Consider the following 16,835-nt stretch of genomic DNA (forward strand, 5'->3'; position numbering starts at 1 on the left):
AGCCTGTTCTCTGAAAAAGATCTCACTTATTCCTACTAAAATGTGGAAAACTAGTAATAAGATGTAGTAGTATTTCTTCCACATGTATGGTAGTCTCCCCTTATCAGAGAGGGATATGTTCCAAGACACCCAGTGGAAGCCTGAAACCACAGATAGTAGGGAACCCTATGTATACTATGTTTTTTCTATACATACTTACCTGTAACGAAGTATAATTTATACATTAGGCACAGTAAGAGATTAACAATAACTACTAATAAAACATAACAATTATAATAACAAGTATTACAATGAAAGTTATGTGACTATGGTTTCTATCAAAATATCTTATTGTGTATAATGTTTTTGGATTGTGGGTAATTGAAACCATGGAGGGTGAAATCATGGATAAAGGGGGAATATTGTAATACTTTAAAGATTTATCCATGTTATTGCATTCATCTATGTTACCCAGCATTAAAAAGGATAAATCTTCTGATACTTTTAATGCTGGGTAGTATTTCATTGTTTGGATAGTCCACATTTGTGTATCCATTCACCAGTTGATGGACATTTATTTGACTTTCATGAATAAAATGGTACAGTGCAATAAAATATTTTGAGAAAGGAAAGCTTTTTCATTTGACTTTTTGAGAAAAAAAGATTTGAATATAGGAGACATACTATTAAGTACCCAGCTGAGCTGCCAACTATGATTTTGGGTGAATTACTTTTTCTCTCTGAACCTCAATTTATTCAGATCCTAGCATTGCCACATACTAGCTTTGTGATCTTTACTTCTGGACATCAATTTCTACGTCTTAAAAAAGGAGCAGATGATAGTGGTAGCTCATGGTGTTGTTATGAAGAGTTAACATATGTGTTCAAACAGTTTCTGGCACATCATTATTATTATCATCATCAATTTTTGAAATGAATAGATTAGATTTTATGACTGCAGCGGTCCCAGCTCACTAAAATATCTGTGGTCTTAAGATTTTCTGGTATGGACTAATATTTTTTTCGTTAATAAAGACCTTGGGGCATCTCCTTGAGTCCTGAATGGAGGCTAACTTTGGGATTGTTGATAGAAGTTATTTTGAATTAAGTATATGTGTGATATCTATTGCCACATATATTAGTTTGTTAGGGCTGCTATAACAAAGTACCAAAAACTGGGTGGCTTAAATGACAGGAATTTATGGTCTCACATTCTATATGATAGAAGTCTGAAGTCAGTGTTGCAGGGTTGGCTCCTTCTGAGGCCTGTGAGGGAAGGATTTGTTCCAGTACTGTTTTCTTGGCTTTTAGGTGGCTGTCTTTTCTCTGTGTCTCTGTGCATGGCCTTCCTTCTGTGCATGTCTCTTGTGTCCAGATTTTTTTTTTTTTCTTTTTGAATGAAGTTTCTGTCTTGTTGCCCAGGCTGGAGTGCAGTGATGCGACCTTGACTCACTGTAACCTCCGCCTCCTGGGTTCAAGAGATTCTCATGCCTCAGCCTCCTGAGTAGCTGGGATTACAGGTGTGCGTCACCACGTCCAGCTGAGTTTTTTGTATTTTCAGTAGAGACAGGGTTTTGCCATGTTGGCCAGTCTGGTCTCGAATTCCTGACCTCAGGTGATCCACCCGCCTCGGCCTCCGAAGTTCTGGGATTACAGGCATGAGCCACCACGTCCGGCCCTGTGTCCAAATTTCTAAGGACCCCAAGTCATATTGAATTAGGGCCCACCCTGATGGCCTCATTTTAACTTGATTACCTCTTTAAAGACCGTAGCTTCAAATAAGATCACATTTTGAGGTACTGACTCTAAGGATTTCAACATATGAATTTTGGGAGGGGATAGTTCAATCTATTGCCCTACAGAACAAATTACCCCAAAACTTCCCAGATTAAAACTGCAAACATTATCTGTTTTTCTTGATCAGGAATCCGAGTGCAGCTTAACTGAGTCCTCTGGCTCAGGGTCTCTCACAAAGCTGCACCTAACATGTCTTCTAGGCCTGTGGTGTCATCTGAAGGTCCTGGGGGGAGGATCTGCTTCCAGTTCAATCATGTGATTATTGGCAGCACTTAGTTTGTCACTGATTGTTGAACTAAGGGACCCAGTTCCTTGTGTGGGCTGTTTTTGAGAAGCCAGCTTCAGTTCCTTGCCACATGAGCCTTTTCTGTAGGGTAGCTCACAACATGGCATCAACTTCCATTAGTGCAAGCTAACGAGAGGGTGAGCAAGATGAAAGGCCCAGTGGTTTTGTAATATAGTCTTGAAAGTAGCATGCCTTCACTTTTTCCATATTCTGTTTATTAGGAGTGATTCACTAGGTCCAGCTCACATTCAAGGAGAGGGGATTACACAAGGGTGTGAATGCCAGGAGGTAGGGTCATTGGGAGCTACTTTTGAGGCTGACTACTAGTATGTATAAAATCAGTTGTGTTTCGGTCCTGTGTAGACTTATTCAAGTGGCACATGACTTTTCACTTTGCTAAGTTATTAACATGATATTTCTCATAAAATATGCAGAGATCTAATCTCATTTCTATAAAAAAATTTAAGAGTAAGAGGTCTGAGGTTATTAAGATTACTTTAATTTTATCAACTTTTTTGTGGTCATTTTCAACAACTAAGGTATTATAAAGTATTAGGAATTAGCTGCCATTTGTGAGGATATTTAATACACCAAACTGGCCAAGGGTACTGCTCAATTACAAATACTTTTACAGAATGTAGTCTTACAATCATATATACCATATCATCCAGCTGGCAGTTCTTACCATTTACACTGATGGAAAAATACGTGGTGTTTTAGTTAGGGTTACCCAGAGAGACAAGCTATTGATTGAATATGTATTTAGATAGTGACATATATGAGAAAGGATTTATTAGGGGAATTGGCTTAGTCGATTATGGAGACTGAGAAGTCTCACCATAGGCTGTCTGGAAGCTGGAGAACCAGGGAAGCTGGTAGCATGACTCTGTCCAAGTCCAAAGGCCTCAAAACCAAGGAAGCCAATGCTGTAACTCTCAATCCAAGGCTGAGGGCTCAAGAGTCAAGCACGGAGGAGGGAGAGGGGTTGGTGCTAGTCCCAGAATCTGAAGGCTAGAGAACAAAGAGCTCTGATGTTCAGGGACAGAGGATGAAGGGCATCCTGGCTCCAGAAAAGAGGGCAAGTTCACCCTTCTTCTGCCTTTTTGTTCCATCTGGTTCCCCAGCTGATTTGATGGTGCCCACTTATATTGAGGGCAAATCTTCCCTACTCAGTCCACCGACTCAAATGTCAATCTCCTTCGGAAACACCCTCACAGGCACAACTGGGACACCCCAATCATTCTAATCAAATTCCACACCACCTGGTTTTGTCTTTCACCAGAAACGGGATGAGCTCAGTGCCTGCGGAAGCATTGAGAATAATTACTGCTTTACCAGCTATCTGGGTGTATTAGTCCATTCTTACATTGCTATGAGAAAATACCTGAGACTGCGTAATTTATAAAGAAAAGAGATTTAATTAACTCACAGTTCCGCATGGCTGGGGAGGCCTCAGGAAACTTACAATCATGGTGGACGGCACATCTTCACTGGGCAGCAGGAGAATGAATGCCAGCAGAGGAAATGCCAGACACTTACCATCAGATCCCATGAGAGTCACTCATTATCACAACACCAGCATGGGGGAAACCTCCCCCATGAGCCAATTACCTCCACCTGGCCCTGCCCTTGACACACGGGGATTATAGAGATTATAGTTCAAGGTGAAATTTGGGTGGGGACACAAAGCCAGACCATTTCACTGGGTATCCCTTAATCCAGTCATGTTGACACCCCGAATCAACCACCATCGTACTTGGAAACTAATTTTATGGGTTCATTTTGTAATTCTTGTTATGGAAGGTAGTATAGTTGTGTTTCTGGAAGTGAAATTTGACCTAGTTGGCATTATCTGTAAGAGTTATTCTATAAGGAGTGTGTGTGTGTGTAACATGTGGAATAACATTTCTTTAGTAAATTTAGTCTTAAGAAAATCTCAAGTTCATGGAGAAAAGATTATTTTTACAAACTTCATTAGGGTAGATGGAGCTTATACTTCTTAACCATATGATGACATGATTTTTACATGATTTTACAAGTGGTTATTTTTATAAGTAGTTGTTTAATTATAATTATTTGTGAATTACTGTAAGTAGAATACATTTAATAGTAAACAAACACTTCATTGTTAGAAACAATGAGACATTTTTAAGTCTCACTAGATTTGGACGTTTAAGTCATACTATACAGAAATTGAGTAAATATAATTTAATAGGATTTCTATGTGGTTTTCTTTTTCACTTGTTAGCATGGTTAGCAGAAGTCATATATAGATTTAAGACTTTCTTTTGGTACACCTGTAGTGGACTGGGGAAAGCATTCTTATTTTTGAACAATTGATAATTTTTTTCTTAGAAAAAACTCTGTTGAATTGATGGCAAAGGGGAAGGTCTGTTGAAATGATTATGGCAAAGGGGAAGGTTTAAGCTTAAGCTCTTAGGATGCTGTTACCAGGATACTGAGCTGAGAGTTTTGTTTTGTAATATACCTTCTTTTTATTATGAAAACTTCTAGAACTCGATAGATTTACGACTAGATTTTAGGCTTTAGATTCTTTGAGGAAAATAATGTTGCAAATTTTATGGTTTAGAAAAACATCACCCAGAAATGAAAGTCTATGTCAAATGTATTAGAAAGAAAACATGTGTTGAGAGAGTTTAAAAAGCTGAAAGGGAACTCAGGAAAATGTAAATGAGTAAAGATACTTAATGTGAAGTTTAAATTACAAAGTATAAAAAGTTTTTATAATCAGAAAAAAATAAGTAGCAAAATAAAATTGTATTGCTAAATAGAATGTTAGGATTTTAAAATCTAATTCAATTTTCTTTCCTTTGAAGAAGTGATACTTACATTTTAAGACTTAGAAATACTAATCTTTTTAATCACCACTTTATCTTCTGTTGTGAAACTTTTTTCCTGTTTCTGTAGACTTTTGATTTATTAAATAGAGCCTCATGTTTGTATGGCCACATCACATTGATTTTCAACCCTTAGTATTCTTTACGTAGCACTTGTTTTGGGGACAAATTATACATTGATCTTTATCAACAGTATGATTTTTAAAAAGGTGTATTAATAAAGCAGATATGAAAGTGAAAAAACTGCAGTGTAATATGTGTTTTGGTTAAGGTCTCAAACTTAATCATGTTTTCTAGTTTAAATCATATTATTGCTTACAGCTTTTTTATTTTTTAATTTTTTTAGACGGAGGTCACACTGTCACCCAGGCTGGAGTGCAGTGGTGCAGTCTCAGCTCATTGCAACCTCTGTCTCCTGGGTTCAAGCAATTCTCCTGCCTCAGCCTCCTGAGTAGTTGGGATTACAGATACCTACCACCATGCCAGTGAATTTTTTGTATTTTTAGTAGAGACAGGGTTTCACCATGTTGGCCAGGATGGTCTTGAACTCCTGACCTCATGATCCTCCCACCTCGGCCTCCCAAAGTGGTGGGATTACAGGCGTGAGCCACCACACCTGGCCTGCTTACAGCTCTTTACCCCAGGACAGATTTTCCAATGTCTTCTTATTTCCTCATCTGTAACATGGGTTTATTAGTAGTACTTAGAAGTGTCAAAGGATTACATGTGATAATGCTTATAAAGGACTTAATACTGTGCCTGGCACACAGTAAGTAGAAGCTAAATTTATATTAGCTGCTGTTTGTTGTTAATAAGCATCACCTTTTTTTTTTTTTACTTCATTTTTACTTCAGAATTTTTGAGATTGAAATATAAACAAAATCATGTCCACAGCAAATGATCGTATATATATCCCTTGGTATTTAGTTGATTGGTTACATATTTTATTAGCATATTGACTTTATTTTTTCACTTGATCTTAGCCAAAAGCCAAGAAGTGATGTTTATTTTTGAAAAATAGAATAGAGTTTGCATTAAAAAATATAAGTTTAAGGGCATCATTTAAATTATTGACTTAGAAAGGAGAGAAAAAGGAAATAGAGGAAATAAGTGTGTTCTCTTTGCTTAGGTCAGAGGTGATATTTTTGTAGTCAATAAGTTCTTAAAAAGTACAGGCACTAGGATGTCAGGTTTTCATTTTCTTTTTAAACGTTCTTAACCACTAGCCCCCCTTTTCTGTTTCTCATTTTGTTTTGCTTTCACATAGAAGAAAGAAGTGGGGAGAAGGGATGCCTTTTCTCTTTATTGCCGTATAAAGGTCGAGTCATTCCCTGTGGTCCTGTGAGTGTCCCTTGAGGGTGCCTCAGTTTTATGAATATCTCTACTAAAAGGCATCTTTACATGGATTAATCTGGTTGTGAGATGACTAAGGCCCCTTGGTAGCATCCTAAGAAAGCTAAACTCCTTCTCCTTTTAGAAAAAGGATCTATGCCTAAGTAAAGTGAAATATGGAATTTGAAATGTAAGTGATATAGAAGGAAAATGGAAAATTTTTTTAAAATGTGAAATACAGACTGAAGCTGCTTATTATCGTCTTTGTGTGTATTGGGTGAGGAACCTCAAAAAGCCTAGCCGAGGATCGTATTTTGAAAATAAAGATTCAGTATTTTTTGATTGAATGAATAATTTTTTGTGAATATGTCTGTATTCCAGATTGAAATGTGAGTTAAAGAATTACCAGATTTCAAAACATATAGGGAAGGAAGTACAGATTCTTTTTAGTCTTTGCTTGCTTTTATAAACTTAACTACTTTGTTAAGTTTAAAACTACTTTGTAAGTTAAGTTTTAACTACTTTGTGTTTTCTATAAAAATTAGGATATTTTGATTCTTGCCTCCTCCAAATAGCTGAAATTATTTATAATGGTCTCCTTCCCTCCCTTCTACTTCATCATTTCTTCTCTTCCGCTTAATTTTTGACCTTTCAGCTTGGTTCTCTTATTTGATCATACTGCATGTTTTGTAGGAAGCAAATCATGTATCATATGTTTATGATGCAAGAATTGTTTTTCTCCTTAACAGTATCTCTAGCTGTTTCTTACCTATATAATTGCCTAGTCCAAAACAAGTTTCAAAAAGCCCCATAAGAATGTGTTTTTGTAGTCATCTCTGAACCAGTGATGGTTTAAAATTAAAACTTTTTGAGATGATTTTTTTTTTAAAAAAAAAACCTTTGTCTTTTTCCAACATCAGTAGATAATCCTAATGCTTTGCTATTTCTGAGTGATGAAAGGGCATTTAGGAATAAGGCTTTCTTCTGTGGTCAGGAGTTACTGAAACCTTTACAGAATTTTATCAAAAAACAGTATCCCTCATTAAAAAACACTTCATGGTTTGTTATTATGAAGGCCCCACTATAGAATTAGATAGTCTAGGCGATGAGGGTTTTTAAAAATATGAGTTTATCTTTATTGCTCCTGTTTCTTGGATCATACATTTTTATGTTTTTTATTTCCTGTACCTATTAGAGAGTCTCCCTGTTGAAATAATTCAGTTTTATAATGTTATGGATATGTTTGAAATCACTCCCGTTACCAGAATAATAGCTAATTATTATTAAAAATAATATTAATGGCAGCTAACATTGACTGTGTCCTAGGATTTTTTAAAAACACATCATGTCATTTATTTTTCTTATAATCCTATGAGATAGATTCTATTATTATTATTCTAATTTTATACTGTTGAACAGGAGAAGTAACTGACCCAAGGTCACAGGATTAGCAATGGCAGGGCCTGAATTCAAACTTAGGAGTCTGGCTCCAGGTATTTGACTGCTCTCCTATCCTGCCTCTCTAATACATGAAGAAAGACATCGCTTATTTCTTTCTTTACCCTAAAAGGACATAAGGCATTTTTATTATATTTGAATTTATAGTTAAAGCTGATAGTCTGTGAATATTCATTAATATTAAACATAGGCTTCAAACATTTTATTCTGTTGCTGATAAAAGTAAGAAAATGCACACTAATAAAGAAAGTTTGGACCAGAAATGATTTGTTCTATCTTCGCAAGTGACTCCAAAGAAGGTTACCATCCTACTTTGGGAAGAATGTATTGATTAGTAATTGAATCCCAGGCTTTGCTATGTTCTAATCATATTTTTGGTATTTAGTATGCTAATTTAACTCATTTGTTTCTTTGGAAGTTTACATCTGTATCTACATAGATGTCCATGTTTACCTTCCCGCCCCACCCCTGATGGCTGTTTTGAAGACAATTTTCCTGGTGACAGACACTATAGAACTCAGTACAGGAAGTACAGCCAGGCTTCTGAGGACCTGAATATTTTTAGGTGCCTCTTCTCCTTTTTCTGTAGTTGCCCGTGTTTTTTGTTTTTGTTTTGTTTTGCTAAATTGTCTCTACTTTCTTATCAGTGTACAGTGGTCAATTGTGAGTGTTAAATTCAGCTAGCCTATAGTCCCCGTAGATAAATATCTCATACAATTCTAAATTCTAACTTGCTAGGGGAGAGAACCCATTTATCTCACAACATGGAGGATGTCTAACACTGTTCAGTCAGCTATCGTTGGAAGAGTCTAGTTAGGTGTTCACAATAAAGTTCCTTTTCAGTGAGTGGGGAAAGGGCAGTTTCTCTAAGAAGGGGATATTTGCAAGAAGAAAATAAATACCTTTAGTATTTAAATAATTTTAGTAATACCCAAAGAAAAAACGTTTTGATATATGTTTTTATTTTTTTTATTTTTTATTTTATTTATTTATTTTTTTGAGACGGAGTCTCGCTGTGTTGCCCAGGCTGGAGTGCAGTGGCCGGATCTTGGCTCACTGCAAGCTCCGTCTCCCGGGTTCACGCCATTCTCCTGCCTCAGCCTCCCCAGTAGCTGGGACTACAGGCGCCCGCCACCTCGCCCGGTTAGTTTTTTTGTATTTTTTAGTAGAGACGGGGTTTCACCGTGTTAGCCAGGATGGTCTCGATCTCCTGACCTCGTGATCTGCCCGTCTCAGCCTCCCAAAGTGCTGGGATTACAGGCTTGAGCCACCGCGCCCGGCCGATATATGTTTTTAATATGAGTTAGCCCTTTGCTTTTTCTTGCCTGCATGGATGTTGGGATTTTGTGGAAGACTTATTTTCATAGCCTTTAGTTTATTCATCTGGAATGGGAATACATTTTATGTCTAATTTAATAGTGTAAAATGGTGTGTGAACATAAATGAATGAGGTTTTCAGTGGTATCTTATGTTAAAACTGTATTTTGAAGAAGCATAGGTTCGTAAAAAACTTGTTTTCTCTGAAGTGTATTTCTGCAAAAATGTGTGGTGACCGTAGCCATCTTTCTAACTTTTTTTAGGTTCATTGTACTCCTTATTGTCTGCATGCTTTGCCTAAGGCCCGGGTCTCAGGGTGATTGGACCATTTAAGAATAAGACAAAAGTACTTACTACATAATAAATAGAAAATAACATCTGTGAGATTGTATAACGTATATGCAAATAACAGATTTTTATAAAAATACAATTTGCTCCTTTACTGTCTGTTGACCTTGGTAAGACGTTCTAATGAAAACTATGAAAAACACGGTTTAAGAAAAGATTCGTGCAGTATACCCACACATTATCAACTTTGGTACCTTGGGAAAATTATATGGTTTTATACTTAAAGTATTGGTGATATACATTTGTTTATGGAAGGAATAAAAAGAGTAGAGTTGTAATTTTGTTAGAGTGGTAACTCTTTTATTTAGCAGTTAGCACTTTGTAGACGAAGAGGAAGTTGTTATTTCTGCTCTATCAATAATACTAGATATCTAGGTTGCGTGCAGTGGCTCACGTGTAATCCCAGCCCTTTGGGAAGCTGAGGCGGGTGATCACTTGAGGTCAGGAGCTCAAGACCAACCTGGCCTATATGGTGAAACCCCGTCTCTACTTAAAAAAAAATACCAAACTTAGCTGGGCAAGATGGCGGACGCCTGTAATCCCACCTACTTGGGAGGCTAAGGCAGGAGAATTGCTTGAACCTGGGAGGCAGAGGTTGTAGTGAGCCTAGATTGTGCTATACTCCAGCCTGGGTGACAGAGAGAGACTCCGTTTCAAAGAAGAATACTAGAAATCTGAAAACAAGTGTAGATTGCCCAATGGATTAATCTCCCCCTTACCTTTTTAAACCAAGTTTTGTATTTTGAAAAATTTAAGCATGCAGAAATGTTTAACGAATAATACAGTGAACATCCAAACACCTTCATCCTTGATTCAATAATTACCAACATTTTGCTACATATGTTCTTGTGGAATATGTACATTTTAGAGAGGGGTGTGACACTGCTGGACCATTTGAAAGTCATTTCAGACCTTATGACATTTTACTCTTAAAAACTACCTACTTTAATATGCATCTCCTAGAAATAAGGACTTTGTTTACCTGACCACTTATTAATTACCATATATAAAAAAGAACAATAATTCTGTGTTAAATTCAGTCCATATCTTAATTCTCCAGTTGTCCTCAAAACTTCCTTTGTAGTTTTTTTCAAACAACAATCTAGTTAAGGTCTACATATTGCATTTGTTTATGTCTCTTTATTCTTTAAAAAATCTAGATTAGTTTCCCTTATCCTGTTTCTCTTTTCACTATTCATCTCTTTTTCTTTCTCTCTTCCTTTCTTTTTTGATAATACTGACTTTTTGAAGAGTCCAGACCAACTTTCTTGTAAAAATCCACATTGTCCATTTGTTTCTTCCTGGGTCTGCCTAGTGAAGTCAGAAAGTATTCCTGCCACAGCAGCAGGAATCCACATGAGATATATTTTTAAAAACTTCCCAGGGCATTAGATAGTGACTAGAAGTAGTTATTACTTGGTTGAAGTTAACAAATGAGAACAATTAAGAGAGGTTTCTTTGAGGCTAATAGAGTAGAAATTGGAAAATAATAGGAAAAGAAAGAGGTTAAAGGAAATGCATATGGCGCTGAGGCATGATACTAGGTGAGTTACTTAATAAAGAGGGAAGAGACTTGGAAATCATAGTCCTCAGCACCTAGAGGATTAGTTGTCCATTCTGTGCTAGCTAAGTAGCTGAATGAATGAATGAAGAAACACCTTTAGATTTTCTCTTCTGAGCTTAACTGCTACTGGAAAAGCAAAGGAGGTTGTGAGCATTAAACCTTTTGTAGGAATGCTATGAGGTTTTCCATGGAAGTGTACGTGTAATAGTATATTGTACTCGTTCTTGCAAATTTTCAAGGGCAAATTTGAAGCCATGATCTTATACTTTGGCTATATCTTTATGCTTTGTAATGATTGTGTAGGTACTGTAGTTGGAAGGTACCGTAGTAGGAAAAGTTTTAGAAGCACAGGATTTTAGTTTTAAATGCTGTTCCTACCACATAGTAAGCTAAGCAGCCTTGTTCAGGTATACCTTTTCCTCTGACCGATTCCTCCTTTGTGATGATGAAACAACATTGTGTAGGTGAAAGAGCAGAGGATTGGGTGTAAGGCAGACAGACCTGTTTCTAAGGCCTGGTTTTTCTGGTTTCTAGCATGTGACCTTGGGCTACTTAACTTTCCTTATTCTCAATGTTCTGTTTTGTAAAAATGGAATTGATAGTATCTACTTCATGTGATTGTTGTTAGGATTAAACAGATTGTTCATGTAAACCCTGAATGTGGAGCCTGGCATATGCTAGGTACTTGGCATATGTTAGCTTTCTTCCCAGAGGGTTATTGTGAGGATCAAGTTAAATGGTCAACTAAATGTGAAATGCCTTTGTAAAGAATAAAGTCCTACACAGAAAAATTAGCCAATGCTTAGGAAATAGAATATGGATATAAAGCTGTGTACGTATTTCTATTCATTTTACATTGTAGAAACCTCTGCAATGATAGTATCCTAAGAAATATTGTAAATGCTAGAAAAAAAGTTTTCAGAAATCTGCTTTTTAATAAAATAGATCTAATTGTTAGGTATTAAAATATTGCAATTAATTTTTTTTTTATAGAAAAAGATTCCTTTAATCTCTCAGGGCTGCGCCCTAAAATCATTGTGCCTATGTGAATGTGTATATTTATAGCCTGAGTGCTTCCCCCATTAATATAGCTTTTAGGAATTTATTTATAAAAATTTTTAAATTAACAAAAAAGTAGGCTGATCACAGTTTTTGCAGTTTGGCATTAGAAAATAATATCTAACTCACAATCATGAATCATTGCAGCCTTGACCTCCTGGGCTCTATCGATTCTCCCACCTCAGCCTCCCGAGTTGCTGGGACTATGGGTGCACACTACCCCAACTGGCTAATTTTTGAATTTTTAGTAGAGATGGGGTTTCACCATGTTGGCCAGGCCGGTTTTGAACTCCTGACCTCAGGTGATCCACCTGCCTTAGCCTCCCAAAGTGCTGGGATTACAGGCATGAGCCACCATACCTGGCCTGAAAGTTTTATTTTCATGCTTGGAGCATGGTGTATGGAACCAGCTACTGAGAATGTTTATTAGCATTAGAGATTGATAAGAACTTTATTAAGAATCTCTTCCCCTGTAGGAGAGGCAAAATTTCACCTCCATCCTCTTAGGGTAATAGCTGGGCCCAAGAATTAAATTGCCGTTAACAGGAGAAAAGCATACACATTTATTTAATAAAAGCTTTATGTGGCATAGGAGCCTCATAAAGAAATGAAGACCCAAAGAAGCAGTGAAAAACAAACACTTATATACTGAGTTGGACAAAGAGCAGTAACTTGCAAAAAATGTGATAAGGCAGAGGGGCTTGGGCTAGGGTAGTCAAGTGGGCAGAGAACTGGTTGGGATGATAAGAATTTGTGTAACAGAGTTGTTTGTACAGATTTCCTTTGGCCTCAACTTTTTTTTTTTTTTTTTTTTTTTTTTTTTTTTTTTGAGGTGGAGTCTCGCTCTGTCACCCAGGCTGGAGTGCAGTGGCCGGATCTCGGCTCACTGCAAACTCCGCCTCCCGGGTTCACACCATTCTCCTGCCTCAGCCTCCCGAGTAGCTGGGACTACAGGTGCCCACCACCTCGTCCGGCTAGTTTTTTGTACTTTTTAGTAGAGACGGGGTTTCACTGTGTTAGCCAGGATGGTTTTGATCTCCTGACCTCGTGATCCGCCTGTCTCGGCCTCCCAAAGTGCTGGGATTACAGGCTTGAGCCACCGCGCCCGGCGGCCTCAACTTTTTATTCTTGATGATAAGAATGCTGTTTTCTTTCCAATATAGGAAGGGCATTTTTCACATGAGAATTTCATCTCCTAAGAAACAGTATGGTCAGAATGATCTTCTTGTACCTGCTGTTTTTTTAAGTGCTTTTAACTGAAGTAGTCAGTATGCCAGAATGGCATTTTGGGGTGGCATATTCTTAACTCATTTACCCCCAAAGACTATGATGATTTTCCCCTCTTTCATTATTTGCCAACTTAAAGAGACAGGCTAACTGCTTTTGTAAGTTCGAAGATCTCACAGCACGTGTCCCAGCTGAATAGAAGATAGGCCAAACGCTTCCATTTTTAGCTATCATTTAATGCTTTAAGCAATATACAAGGAGTAAATTAAATAACTGTTGCATATGAGATTCCTTGGCTGGGTGTGGTGGCTCCCGCTTCTAATCCCAGCACTTCAGGAGACTGAGGCAGGGGGATCGCTGGCATGGTGGCACATACCTGTAGTCTCAATTACTCAGAAGGCTGAGACAGGAGGATCCCTTGAGTCCAGTAGGCTGAGGCTGCAGGGAGCTTTGATGGTGCCACTGTACTCCAGGCTGAGCAGTAGAGCTAGACCCTGTCTCAGAAAACAGCAGCAACAACAACAGAACAGACTTCGCTTCAGTAAAAGCAATAAGATTGAAAAAAAAAAAATTGTTGCTGTACTGTTGGCCATATTTACATGCTTAGACCTATAGAAGCCTAACAAAAGAACCCATCTATAAACTGAATTGATCTTTGATCCTTTACTCTGTCTCTCTTGACACACACATACTCACACTTACAATTTTTAAATTAAAGTTTAAAGAACAAATGTTATTTGTTATAAAAAGACTGAATGTGATGATTAAAACAACTTTTTGCGGGGAGAGGAGGCTGTAGTGTGACATGTTTATTGCCTCTGTTTAGTTTGTTTTCTTTTCCATCTATAAACTGGAAAAGAAATATAAGAAGCAAGCTTTTTGTCCTGAGGAGACTCTTCAATGTGTATTTGGCTATCTGTTGGATTTTATATTCTCAGTGTGAATTATCAATAAATGTTTATATTTGTAAAATCTAGTTGTTGTTATTGTGCAACTTGACATTCAACATAAAAGTTACTTAAAACTTTTTACTGATATCTAAAATCTATAGGTATAGGTGCTGAAGTAGGATACTAGAATCCGGATACAGAAATATATTGTGTAACTTTTATGTATATTATACATATATGCTGTATATGTGTATATTTTTATATACAATAAATGTATAGTTATATATTGATGCCTTGAATTGAGAAATTGAAAATCTAAAAACGAAAACAGGCCAGGCACGGTGGCTCACGTCTATAATCCCAGCACTTTGGGAGGCCAAGGTGGGTGGATCACGAGGTCAGGAATTCAGGACCATCCTGGCCAAGATGGTGAAACCTTGTCTCTACTAAAAATGTAAACATTAGCCAGGCATGGTGGCTTCACAGCTAATAGGGAGGCTGGGGCAGAGAATTGCTTGAACCCGGGAGGTTGAGGTTGCAGTGAGCTGGGATTGTGTCAGTCACAGCACTCCAGCCTGGGTGACAGAGCGAGACTTGGTCTCAAAAAATAAAAAAAGAGAAAGCAATAGAAACTTGGTTCCATATTTGCTTATAAATATTTAAGCAATATTTATCAATTATATATTGATAAATATTGATTATGAATAATACTGTTCTCAAGTAACATTTGATAAAATGTCAGATATTGATAATGACATATAAAAAATCATTTTTTCTGTTTATGCTTGCTATTTCATTAGGAATAATTGAGAGAGGGTTAGTTAATTCTTAAAATGCTAACATTTTAATGCTAGACCAATCTCTGTTTTACTAATAGACTTTTCTTCTTTTCCCTTACCTTTTTAACTTTTTCCTTCCCTTCTTTTCAATTTTCTACCTTTCCATTTCTTTTCCTTCCCTTCTTTTCCTTGCATTTCTTTTCCCTTCTTTGCTTTTAATTACCTTTCCTTCTTCCACGGTTCTTACATTATTTGTATAAAAGGTACTGAACATATTGCTTAATAGCAGTTGCTTTAAGATTGCATCCGAGAAGGCTCTTGCAGTTGTTTTATGACTATATCAATTATGTTATACCAGCTTTTAAGTCTCTGGGCAGTAATTTTTGCTTATTTGCTCCTCAAGATCCAAAATAATATATTTTATTATTGTTGGGTTTTTTCAAGTTAATAAGTTCTTTCCTACCTATATTTAGGACAAATTAGTGACATATTCACATTTCATTGAGGGAAGTCACTCTGTAGCAGTGTGTAGAATGATTTAGGTCCAAGACTGGAGGAACGGTGATCATTAGTAGATTGTAGCAGTAGGTCAGATGAGAAATGCTAAGTGATTAGGTCCTACACCAATTTGGTATGATTGGAGAAAAAAAAAGGTCATATTAATGATATTCCCTTAGGAAATTCTCCTTTGGGGTGTAGGAGTTATAGAAAAGGAAGAAAATGAAACTATTGAGTAATCTAGGTTAACTGTCGTTTCCAGTGGGATGACTAGTTGGCACTGGTCCTGTTCAGCTGTGTAGGAATTATAAAAGAAGGAATGGATTTTAGGGAGAAAAATAATGTGTTAGTTCCTGAATATAATGATTTTTTTGGGGAAATAATTTCAAACTTGCAGAAAAGTTGCAAAAATAATATAAAGAGCATCCATGTACCCTTTATCCAGATTCATCTATTGTTAGCCTTTTGTCCCAAATGCTTTATTACTCACTTTTTCTCACTTTGTGCATGTATGTATGTATTTATTCTTTTCATTTAGCCATTTGAGAGTTACATTGAACATATTATAGCCCTTTAGTCCTAAATGTGTTTGCGTAGATTTCTAAGAATAAGGATCATCTCTTACATTAGCAGTCTAAAAACCTAAGTAGACTTAACATTCTTACTTTAATCTGCCATTTTCTAATTTTGTTATCTGAATAAATGCCTTCTAAGGCAGTTTTCTTCTCCTCCAGTGAAGGAAGTAGTCAGTGATCATATGTTGCATTTATATTTGATGTCTTTTTAGTATCCTTTAATCTAGAATAATTCTTCAACCTTTATCTTTTATTATATGACATTTTAAAAGTACACAGTCATCCTTTCCCTTTTCAGAAGTTATTTTTTGTTTGTTTTCTTACTTTTCGTTTGTTCCTTATTTTTTATTTGTTTGATGTTTCCTCTTGATAAGATTTCAGGTTATACATTCCTGGATGGAATATTAGATAAGGAATATATCTTTCTGAGCATATCACATCTATAGATACCAACTGTTCTGCCCTTCATTTGTGATGGAAATTTTGACCATTTCATTGTCTGATTTTTCCGCTGTGTAGTTACTACATGTATTAGTTCGTTTTCACGCTGCTGTGAAGAAATGCCTGAGACTGGGTGACTTATAAAGGAAAGAAGTTTAATTGATGCACAGTTCCACATGGCTGGGGAGACCTCAGGAAACTTACAATCATGGTGGAAGGGGAAGCAAACACACCCTTTTTCACATGGAGGCAAGAGAGAGAAGTACTGAGCAAAAGGGAAAAAGTCCCTTATAAAACCATCAGATCTCTTGCGAACTCACTCACTATCATGAGAACAGCGTGGAGGTAACCACCCCTATGGTTCAATTACCTCCCACCGGGTCCCTCCCATGACATGTGGGGATTATGGGGACTACAATTCAAAATG

General features: G+C 36.8%; 1 protein-coding gene across 2 annotated transcripts in view; it reads left to right on the forward strand.

Annotated features, from left to right (window-relative positions):
- The window catches only part of WDFY3 (WD repeat and FYVE domain containing 3), a 312,187-nt gene that overhangs the window by 42,307 nt on the left and 253,045 nt on the right, over positions 1 to 16,835 (forward strand). The gene's annotated exons all lie outside the window — the stretch shown is intronic.

Source organism: Rhinopithecus roxellana, chromosome 2 (assembly GCF_007565055.1).
Source record: "Rhinopithecus roxellana isolate Shanxi Qingling chromosome 2, ASM756505v1, whole genome shotgun sequence".
Lineage (NCBI taxonomy): Eukaryota > Metazoa > Chordata > Mammalia > Primates > Cercopithecidae > Rhinopithecus > Rhinopithecus roxellana.